This window comes from Electrophorus electricus, chromosome 2 (genome assembly GCF_013358815.1).
Source record: "Electrophorus electricus isolate fEleEle1 chromosome 2, fEleEle1.pri, whole genome shotgun sequence".
NCBI classification, from domain to species: Eukaryota; Metazoa; Chordata; class Actinopteri; order Gymnotiformes; family Gymnotidae; genus Electrophorus; species Electrophorus electricus.
In genome coordinates this window covers 26,747,184-26,757,942 of record NC_049536.1, presented here as the reverse complement: position 1 = coordinate 26,757,942, position 10,759 = coordinate 26,747,184, and positions in this window count along the sequence as shown.

The following is a 10,759-nucleotide window of genomic DNA, read 5'->3' as shown; positions in this document are numbered from 1 at the left end:
TTATAAGAATCATTAAGGCACTTTTATTTAGTCAAAGACAACACTAATAAACTGAGTAAATTTAATGGACAGGTGCATTAACTCATACTGCCATCAGTTTATGTCCAGGTAGCTTTCATACTCAGAGAACAGAAAATTCTTTAACTGTAAACACCCTTCACGAACTAGAAATGATCATATAATTCAAGCACTGAACAAAGTTGCCTAAATTTCTCACATTCCCCAGAGGTTAAGCAACATGCCCTAATGTATACCACTTCAGTCTCTGGTCTTCTCATGCTAAACATACATGTTTATATGGTAGACATTTGGTTGTTTCTTCTATGGTTTTGTTTGTGAAAGTATGTGTGCAAGTGTGAGTTTATGTTACTGAAAAATGAAAGGTTCACTGCAGGACAGTATCTTACTGTATCCAAATATGGGATTTATTATTTGTGTTTGTTGAGGTTAAGAAAAAGGCTTTTGAGACGCAATGTCTTTGTGTTAAAAATACATTATGTACTGTACATATTGCAGCTGTTATAAAACTCAAATACTAAATGGGTTATTTTTGTTGTATGAACGCAAGTCATTTCTCTGGAGTTGTATATGTGTAACAGTTAATTCACAACATTCGAGCAGTGTTGCAGTCCTGTGTCCATGCTACCATGCTATTACAGATAATTAGCAATATGTTTCTTGTTTGAATGTTTAGCTCCGAAACTGTGGTTCATGTGTGCATTCAATACAGAAAAAAAAACTATTTGTGAAAAACACCAGTTATTAACACCAAATACTGACAGAAGTACGATAATTTAATCTATTCATTGATGTTGGTGAGATGTGCATCACTCAGGTTCCATAGAAATGTCACCCATCAAACACCCTGAATCCAGCATGAGTCTGTTTTTAATAAGAAAATGCCAGGCTTTAGGGGCAGAGACAACAGGACTTTGAAAATGGGGGAACAGAATGAAAAATGCAAGGAGAGCTTCCAGCCTGTCTGAACCTGTTCTCCTAATGATCTGTCTGATGACTTGGCATACACCACGCATTCAGCTCTGCTGCAAAGAGCAGGATTGACCTGGCCTCTTTCAGCCCATCAGATGGAGTAATTAAGATCTTCATTCCAGATGAATCAGGAATGTTGGAACAGGAAAGAACACTGTGATATCTTACAGTCATATCTTACAGTGAAAAACCAAAACAGAAAAGCAATAAACATGTCTGACTCAGATCCTAGACATATGTAACACTTCAGAGTTCATTTCTAAAATTACAATTCGTAATGTTCCAGGAAAAAATGCCTATCACAATATTTTTAGTCTTCATGGTCCACAAGCATGTGTTTGATCTAACCCAGCTCCTAGTCCTCCTGTACTTGTATACCTGTGGCCACTGTTCTTAATGACATGGCTAACATGGGGTGGGACCTGATATAGCACACAATTGAGGACTGCTGGATTGGCTGATTGGCTGCACTGAGAAATGAGGTCTACCTGATTGGCTAGGCTGAGAAAGGAGTTCTGTGTCCTGGACTGGGCTAAGAAACACTGACCTGTCAGATTTAGGTTTGAATTATACTCAGCACAACATCTCCTAGAGTAGGACTGGAAGATTGTCAGCAAATGTGACTGTTACATGTCCTTAGTGCTACACATATGCTACAGCTTGTGCATGAGACTGAAAGGCTTTAAGGGTCATCGACATCCAGGTGATTTCCCTTGGCATGTCAAATCATTGCACAAACCACAAATACAGACAAACACCACAGCACAACCCACAAACACTACAGCAAAAACCACAAATACACAAACACCACAACACAAACTGCAAACACACACAAATACTACAGCACAAACAGCAAAAATACACAAACACCACAGCACAAACCACAAACACATGCACTAACGCCACAGCACAAAGTGGAAACAAACACATAAACACTACAGCACAAACCACAAACACCACAGCACGTTGGAAACACATAGCACCACAGCACAAACTGGAAACACACACAAATACCATAGCACAAGTTTGAAACACACACAAACACACACACCACTGCATAATCCACAAACACACAGAAACACCACAGCACAAACCACAAACACACACACTAACGCCGCAGCACAAACCGGAAACGCATAAACACTACAGCACAAACCACAAACACCAAAGCACATCTTGGAAGAACATAATAACACCTCAGCACAAACAGTAAAGGTAATTCTTCCACTTACTGACTTGTATGCAGGGATCATGTTTTCTGGAACTTCTGACCTCAGCATATGCTGTCACAGAAGATGGATGCTTGGTATCAGTTTTCTGAGATGAAATAAATTACAGACAGTCACTCACTCACACATTGACCTGAAGGGGTTTCTCCCCACCTTGGGCAGGCTGAAAATCTGACAGCTCATCACCTGTCTGCAGTACTTGCATCTCATAAAAAGGAGGATGATTTTACAATTATGACTCCCATAATCACACACGTTCTATATGGGAAGGGTATCAGTGGGTCAGAGAATGCTGGGAAGGGTGGGAATCATGTTGGATGAGGTGAATTCTTTTGGTGTTGGATGACTCCATTACCCACAGTCCTTCGCAGGAGCAGTGGTTTGTTTGGATTCTCTGAAAGCAAATGAAGTGAAATATCAATTAAGTATCAATAAACCTGTTTCATACTGGACTTGATTAACTAAAAAAACAAGTGGTCATCACTGGGATTTTCGAATGTATTTAGTTTTGAAATCCACCTAAAACATCTCCCATTTTAAGTGCTGAGTTGAATGTGTAGCATGCAGCAGGAGGGCTTGACAGACAGAAACACTCAGCAGTGATAAGCCCTTACCCCTCCCAATACAAGCCTGGCCTTGAACACCATGTGTTCTCTTCCAGACTTCCACTGGCATTGCAACCGCTGCCTACGTCACTGTCTTTCTCAGGGCCCCCCGTGATCCCTGACCGATGTGGAAATTATGACCACACATTAATGACAAGAAGGAGAAGGATAACATTTTTTGAGAAGCTTATTCTCTGAAAATAAGTCTTTTAAGTGAAATATTTGTGACGGCCCGAGTGCTGCAGGGCAAGGAGCAGGACGCACAGACCTCTCTTGACACGGACAGACATTTATTACACACGATAAACGGCACACATATACAACAAGCAGCGTGCTTAAGAGAACCATCTGACTTGAACACGAATAATGACTGACAAAGTACTACATACATATGGGGGTTTAAATACAAACACAAATGAAACCCAGAATAAGGTGCAGGTGTGAAATAACAAGGGGGCGTGGTCACAAATAAAACAGAAGTCACAATGAACAGTGAACTCCCACTGAAGGCTGAACCACGTGATCAATGGGAAGAAGAGCGTTCTGTGACAATATTAAAACATACTTTGCATTCAGCATGAAATGGCTATGGGTAATATACCAGAGATGATCGGTCTTTAATTCTGTGTATTTATAGCATAACAGGGAGATGCACCAATCTCTCAAAACACCCTGGATAAATATAGTGTTAAGAATACAATATGAAATATAGAGATATGAAACATCACTTGACATGATGAGCATTAAGGATGAGTTTTTGTCAGAATGCCAGCATACATTCTAACAAGCATGAAAATAAGCAGTCACTCAATTATGAAAACATGTTTTCATAAGCTATAATTACAGGGTATAGAAAACTAAGCAGCATCATTCAGCAAATGAGATAATGATATCTTATATATTTCACTGGTTCAGTGAATGGCCATTCTACCACACTGCTTGTCACCCCTGGAGCAGAGAGGTACCAGTGTAATGGGGTTAACCCTCATTGGGAATTGAATTGTGTACGTCAACAGATGGACTACTGTCTGTAATCATACTTTATACAAGATACAACAGGTGTAGTTATTAAACTGCTAGTGAGTGAACAATGAGTAATATCCTAAACTGATTGTGAACATTGAATCTGTGTGAACCGATTACTTTATACATGCCCTATGCATTTGTCCCCAGCACTTCTAAGTTCAAACACTAAATTATAAATTAACTGTAACCTCTTGTGATCGGGTGTAGTGTATTTCTTCAGTGTTAATGAGTGAATGTATTATGGTTCTCTGGACCTGTGCATCTTGAACTGTATCAAACCTGCACTAAACCATAGACTCCGGTTGAACATACTGTAGCTACTCCACTGCTGCACTGAAGTGTTATTAATATTCTGTCCAACACCAACAACAGACAATGAGCAAAAAAGGGTCCAATCAAACAGAATCGATTCTAAAAGCGCTGCCCCGTTAATGGCACTGCAAGCCTTGAATATCAAAGCCACTGGACACGGACACCACACTGAAGACAAGAGAAGGTGTCTCACACTGCACATAAAAGCTTCTCATCTATATTACGCAATGCAGGAGGCCGTACCAGCTACTCAGCTTAGATATGTGTGAAATCATATATTACTCGATTACTCTATCACAGCAGTTTTGAACAGTTATTCCTAAAAAAAATAAGACAAAATTAAAGACCACTACTGAGATGAGAAGGCTTCTTAACTTAATTCCTTTGGGCATCATAAAAGGCAATGATTTAGCCAGAGAACGCATGTCTTGTAGATCGTCAGGGTACAATATTTTAACTCTTGTCCTTATATGGGTTCACTAAGAATTCTTTCTTTCTTCATGTGTTTGTGTGCTTGCTGAAGATGTTAATTGGCTTGCTGTAGATGGTGTCGAATAGCTTGCTGTAGATGGTGTTGATAAGCTTGTTGTAGATAGTGTTGATTAGCTTTGAGTATATGGTGTTGATTGGCTTGGGGTAGATGGTGTTGATTAGCTTGTTGTAGATGGTGTTGATTGGCTTGTTGTAGATGGTGTTGGAGTAGATGGTGTTCATTAGCTTGGCTTCTTCTTTCCACAGAGCCTTTGCTCTACCCACGTTCAGCACCCACTACCCCCAACCCACCCCCAACCCACCCCACCCCCTCCCCTGCTGCTGCTGATGCCGCATTAATCACGCCTCCCTGCTCTGTATTACCCACAGCTCACTAGGGGCGTCTGAAATGATTTTCCTATAGATACATGACATAATATTCAATTCAGAAACCAGTGCCATGAGAAATCAAAGAAAGCATGTCTTCTGAGGTTTCAGCCTTAGAGTCAAAGTATCATTTTACTACAAACATTATATTTTTACACAAAATTACATTTAATGTAATTCAGGTTTTTTTTTTATTGGCAAAACTGGAACTGTGTGTCCTTCTGTCCCCATTGCTCTTACTCATAATGGTCTAAATGACAGCCCGGCCCTAGAGCAAGGCCATGTGAGTCTCAGAGACACTCACGTGTTTTGCTAAAAACTCAGATGCTTTATTGAAACTGCTGCAATCACGAATTTCTGTGCTCTCCAGGACAGCTCACTGTAACCAGCAGTCTCCCAGTCCCTGCTCCTGCAGTTTTACCACCCTGTTGAGTTTATTTCCAACACCGATTTCAGGCACTGGGCTTTATTGTTGACATATCCTGCTGAAGTTGGGCCAAGTGTGTTACATTATGGTTGGAAGTGAACTCGGCAGTTGGATCCCCAGGAACACTAGAGTACAATTAGGCACCCAAACCCTGGAAGGGACCAAATGGAGGATTATGATTCTAGTAAACACTTCTCTCGTCAAACAAATCAGTAACATAAGGCAAACAACCAAACTTCCATGTGTAGATACTCAACCTTTTAAAACAATAATATAAAAACAACAAAATCTTCAGTGTTGTGTGACACATGCACTGAATAAAGGGAACGCAGTGAGCTACATTATAAAGAATGCATAGAATATCTCACAATGCAGGGCAATGTGTCAGTATGCATGCGGCAGGGTCGTGACCCCCTCTGAGAGTGGCTTGTGATGCACAGGATACAAAGGCACCGAACCTATGTGCTTTCTCTACCTTATCAGCTCCATCTATCATAGCTAAGGAAATGAGGAGATAGGAGTGTCTTGAAACAACATTTACTAGAAGTGTACAGAGAATGGCAGATTGTCTTAAGGGGGGCCTCTGAATGTTCCTGGGGGGGTGGGGGGGGGTTGAGTGTTTACTTGACAGGAGTCCTGCTTATCAGCAAACCAGACAACTTAAATAAACATACATCAAGCCCAAGGGAATATGGGACTAGGGGCTTCTGATGTGGTGATAAGAGAGTGTAACAAGTTTTACTCTTCAAGAATTGTAAACATACTTAATTTTAATGGTTAAAAAAAGTTACTGTATACAGCCAAGACATAGGTCTGTGAAACTAGGAGTTCTTCAATTTGTCTCCAGGAGAGAGCTTTAATTGTTACACAAAACCTAGCTTTCTGGAGATATCCAAGCTAACTGATTTTGTACTTCAATTGTAGAGCTGATGGAAAGAGGTGGGATTTCATTAATGCTATCTTCAGAATGGCTTTAAATCACAGTGCTGTTATCTAAGCATCAACTCTTCAGCTGAGTCAAAAGGTCAGAAAACAGCACAAACAAAATGCAACATTTTATTCCTCTCAGATGCATAACTGCTTGCGCCATTACCTAATTGCTTAAAAGTTGAGCATGTTATAAGCTCTCATGTACAGTTTTTAAGCATGACTAGTTTGTAATGGGATCACAATTTGTGTCCCCCACACAAGTCTTGTTTCATTTTGCACTACAGGCAAACATGTAACATTTTGTACTCAACAGAGATGTTTCGAAAATCTTGACCATCTCATGGGATGCGACTCCTGCGATTTCACACAGATTGTGAGTATGTTAGGTACAGAGTGAGCCAGGCTCTAAACCACACAGCCAAGCATGAAACATTTCATGACATCCTGGAGGATGAAAGCAGACTGGACTATGGGAATTGACTCTGGTGGTAACTTTTAGGTAGTTGGACAATATGCACACACAAGCTGAAATAGGCAGACAAAGGTCCGGATTCATAAAACTCGATGGTAACCGCACTATGTCATGCAAAATGTGCAACATGGGAATTTAATTCCTGTTCAATAATTAGCACACCGGTGTCTGAGAGGAACAAAATGTTGCACAGTGCCATTTGGCTTTTGCTCTGCTTTGGGATCTTTCTATTCAGCTGAGGGGTTTATTTACCACTGCAGTACATTCACCTGTGTCCAAGGTGAAAGCCAATCAAAATCAACATGTAAATGAGGGCATAAATATTAAAGACCCTCAGTCACAGACAAGTGCTGTGCTGAAAACTACAAGTTACATAATCAAGCATTTATTATTTATTTACCAAGATTGTTCTACTGAGTTGATGACTTCAGTGCTTCCTCTACTTCATGGCAGAGCAGTAAAATTGTATATTTCCTTGCTTTACATCTATGTTAGCTTCTTCCTCTGTAACACCCATATTTGCATTTATTATTGTAAAAATATGGGGTCTGAGATCTTGCTTAAGCAAGTCAGTTTCATTTTCATGTTCTCCTGCTACTGCAGTTTCAAGGTTTGCCATCATGCCCACCCCAATCAGAGCAAAAATGTGCCTTTAAAATTTGTCAGTCATCTAATTTTGCTGATGACTTGCAAGTCGGATCAAACGTGGTTAGAGAAAAGATCATCCACTCTTTTTCAGTTTCTTACTATCATACAGGTTCAGGTGGGATTTTTTTTTGTGGGGAGATGTTCTTTTATGAATCACTAACGCAAATGAGGAGAAAATGCAGTAGCACCATAGGTCATACAAATGGCAAAATACGCTGGTAATGCACATGAAAGAGGAAATGTTACCGTGGGGCTATTTGCTGTTAACGCCACATTAAATCTGGCAGTAGGTTTTATAAATTTGGCCCATAGTTGTTCAGCCGGTGGGGTGGGGTGTGCATGCCAGATGCTGTAAACGCCCCCACTGTTCAGGTGGTCAGTCATGTCCCAGAGGAATACACACACAACAGAGACACACGTGCGGGATGCCCTGTAGTGAGATGCTTGACCACTGTGTTCTGGGAAACTGCAAGGGGTGTGGGGTGTTCACAACCCAAACAGGTGCTGATATATGAGAACGGGGCCTACTCCCCCATTAAGGCCCAGTGCCTGGGGATTATCACTGGAGAGGGAAGAGTCTCAGAGTGCTCATGCCAGGCCCCTGGAGGGATACCCCATTGCAGCTTTCTGAAGTGTGTTCTTCTGGAGGTGTGGATTAGTTGAACACTTACAGAATGATGAAACACAAAGTTTGAGCTAGGCTTATGACTGTAATTTCAAACATAGCTTTCAGTAAATGCTTACTACTCTAGAATAGCACTTTAGCAAACCTAACCACAACATACCATATTCTCAGCTAGGTAATAATCAGATTGATGATAACCCACTAAAATGTAAGAACTGATGTGTTCCGTGGCGTATCACCCCGAGATTCAATGCTTGATGGAAAGACAAGTCATGTAAGCGTGACAACACAACCTGCTCCACTAGCTCTATCTGGAAAGCTGACAGCATGTGCATGTAGGTTAGTGTAAATCGGCACAAATCAGGCTAAAGTGGAGTGTCTTCAGAGCCTGAGACATCTCTCCCATGTCACTGAAGGCCCAGCTCCTGAGAATCGTTTATGTGGAGGGAATTTTTGTGCCCGTGCACAATATCCCATGCGGTGCCTTACCGCCCTTGGGTTCTCCAGAAGAGCAGTTCCAGAGTTGAATCAGACGTGCGTCATCCACTGGGCTGTGTGTCAATTGCCACTGTATGAACCTGTGTGGAGACAGGTGCATCAGGTTCCACAGCCCAAACTGTGAGTGTGGATGGCGGCTATAGCTGCATGCATGCAACCAGAGTTGCTCCTCTGTCTGGACCCTGCCAGGGACCAACACCAGGACAATGCAGCTACTATATGCAGTGTTAAAACCTGGTGTTTGAATTTGAGTTCCATTACTGTATATTCAATGACTTAAAACTAACCCTATCAACATCTCCATGAGATGTAATAATAGCAATCTTGTAGATAGATAGCTAGCTACATAGATAGATAGACAGACAGACAGACCTATCTATGCACACTGCTTGACAGTGTTTGGCATATATATTCTGCTCGTTTCAAGCACTGGTTTTCTCCTGCCGTGTCCTCTGGTCTGCGAGCTCCTAGGTGCTGGAGCAGGATCAGTTCCAGCTGGGGCTCCTTGTATAACTCAGTTTGACAGTTAGTGAGGTTCATTCAAGGATTGTCAAGAGTCTCAGGAAGCTCATCTTTCCACAGAGTAAATGACTTTTAAAAGGAGGTTTTAAGGGAAAAGTGCAGCGAGAAAGCTCCTGACATTTCTTTATTCTTTCCTGCTGCGCCATAAATACATTGTACTCAAAGAGCTTTTGTTCTCCAGAGCTATTAGAACATATTATTTCATCACTGCTTTACAAAAAAAAAAAACCTTAATGACCTCAATTTCCACCTAATTGGTTGTATACATTGGCTTATCTCCTAGAGAATGTGAGAAAAGACCTGGCTTTGGCGTCATCTTCCTGTGATTGTCAGCAAATCACCATCAAGGAAGGACTTTGGCCTAGCTGCTGATGATTAAAACCTCACGAGATACAATGGCTGATACCAAAATGCGGTAAACGAAGGAAATGTTACGATGCTGCATCTTTCGTCTTGTTGAACTACAGCAGTGTATGGGAAATGGCATGCTTTTGTTTCACTTTTGTTGAAAACATCTCTGTGTGTGACTTCATTGGTCATCTTTGAACGGGTTCACATGAAGGTGAACCTCCCTCCTGTACACGGCGATGAGGACTGTCCCATAATAAAGGTTTTTCAACTCATGTTATTGAAAAGAAAAAAGGGAAAGTATAAACCCACATTAGATGAGGCCCGCAGGCAATATTTGGGGGAAAGGGGTGTCTGCTATACAAATCATAGGAAATTAATGCTAAAACATTAATTATGTTTTCGTGGGCGACTCATGAACCCATGATACTCCTGTTGGAGACGAGCAAAATTCACAGCTGCCTCCACAAAGCAGCCAGGAATTTTCAGTAAGCAAAATGCTCCCATTGGCCAGAAAATGCTTTAGTATGATGAATCGTGGCCCCAGAGACATGGCTGTGCTTCTTGGTTCTGTCCTTTATGGGCAGGTCCTGTCTGGGCCGGTCATTGGTCATTCATCTTCTAGAGTGCATATGAAAGTGAGGAGAAGTTAGTAGAATGTCTAGGACTACTGGAGAACAGATGGGGGGTTTTTCCTTTTTTTTCCTCCTTGCCGCCACTGCTATAATTCATGGAACATAGATGATTATTCATAGCATCTGTATATCATCTGTATATCCATCATATCCCTCTGGTTTGAACGGGTAATTCATTGTCTGTGTATGCAATATACACATATATACAATATCTGAATTAAAAAAGGACACTTCTCATGTATATAGCTTAGGACTGATTCAAATGTACACAAGCATTCCAAACGAATCTCTATCCTATGGTTAGTGTGTGTGTGTATGTATGTGTCATGGAGACTGACTCAGGGACCTGCATATCTCCCTGCTAATGTTACACTGCAGGAGGGTTCTGTTCTCTGAATTGTGATGAGGATGAATCACCACAGGTCTGTCAAAACACTTCATGGCACTGTCAGCAGAGAATATTCAAGCTTCTACATTTACCTGATGCTTTTATACGAAGCAACTTACAATTATGACTGAGTACAACTTGAGGGTTAAGGGGCCCAACAGTGGCAGCTTGAACCAGCAACCTTCCGATTACAAGTCAAGTACCTTAACCACTGAGCTACCACTGCCCACTATGGAAATATTGTAA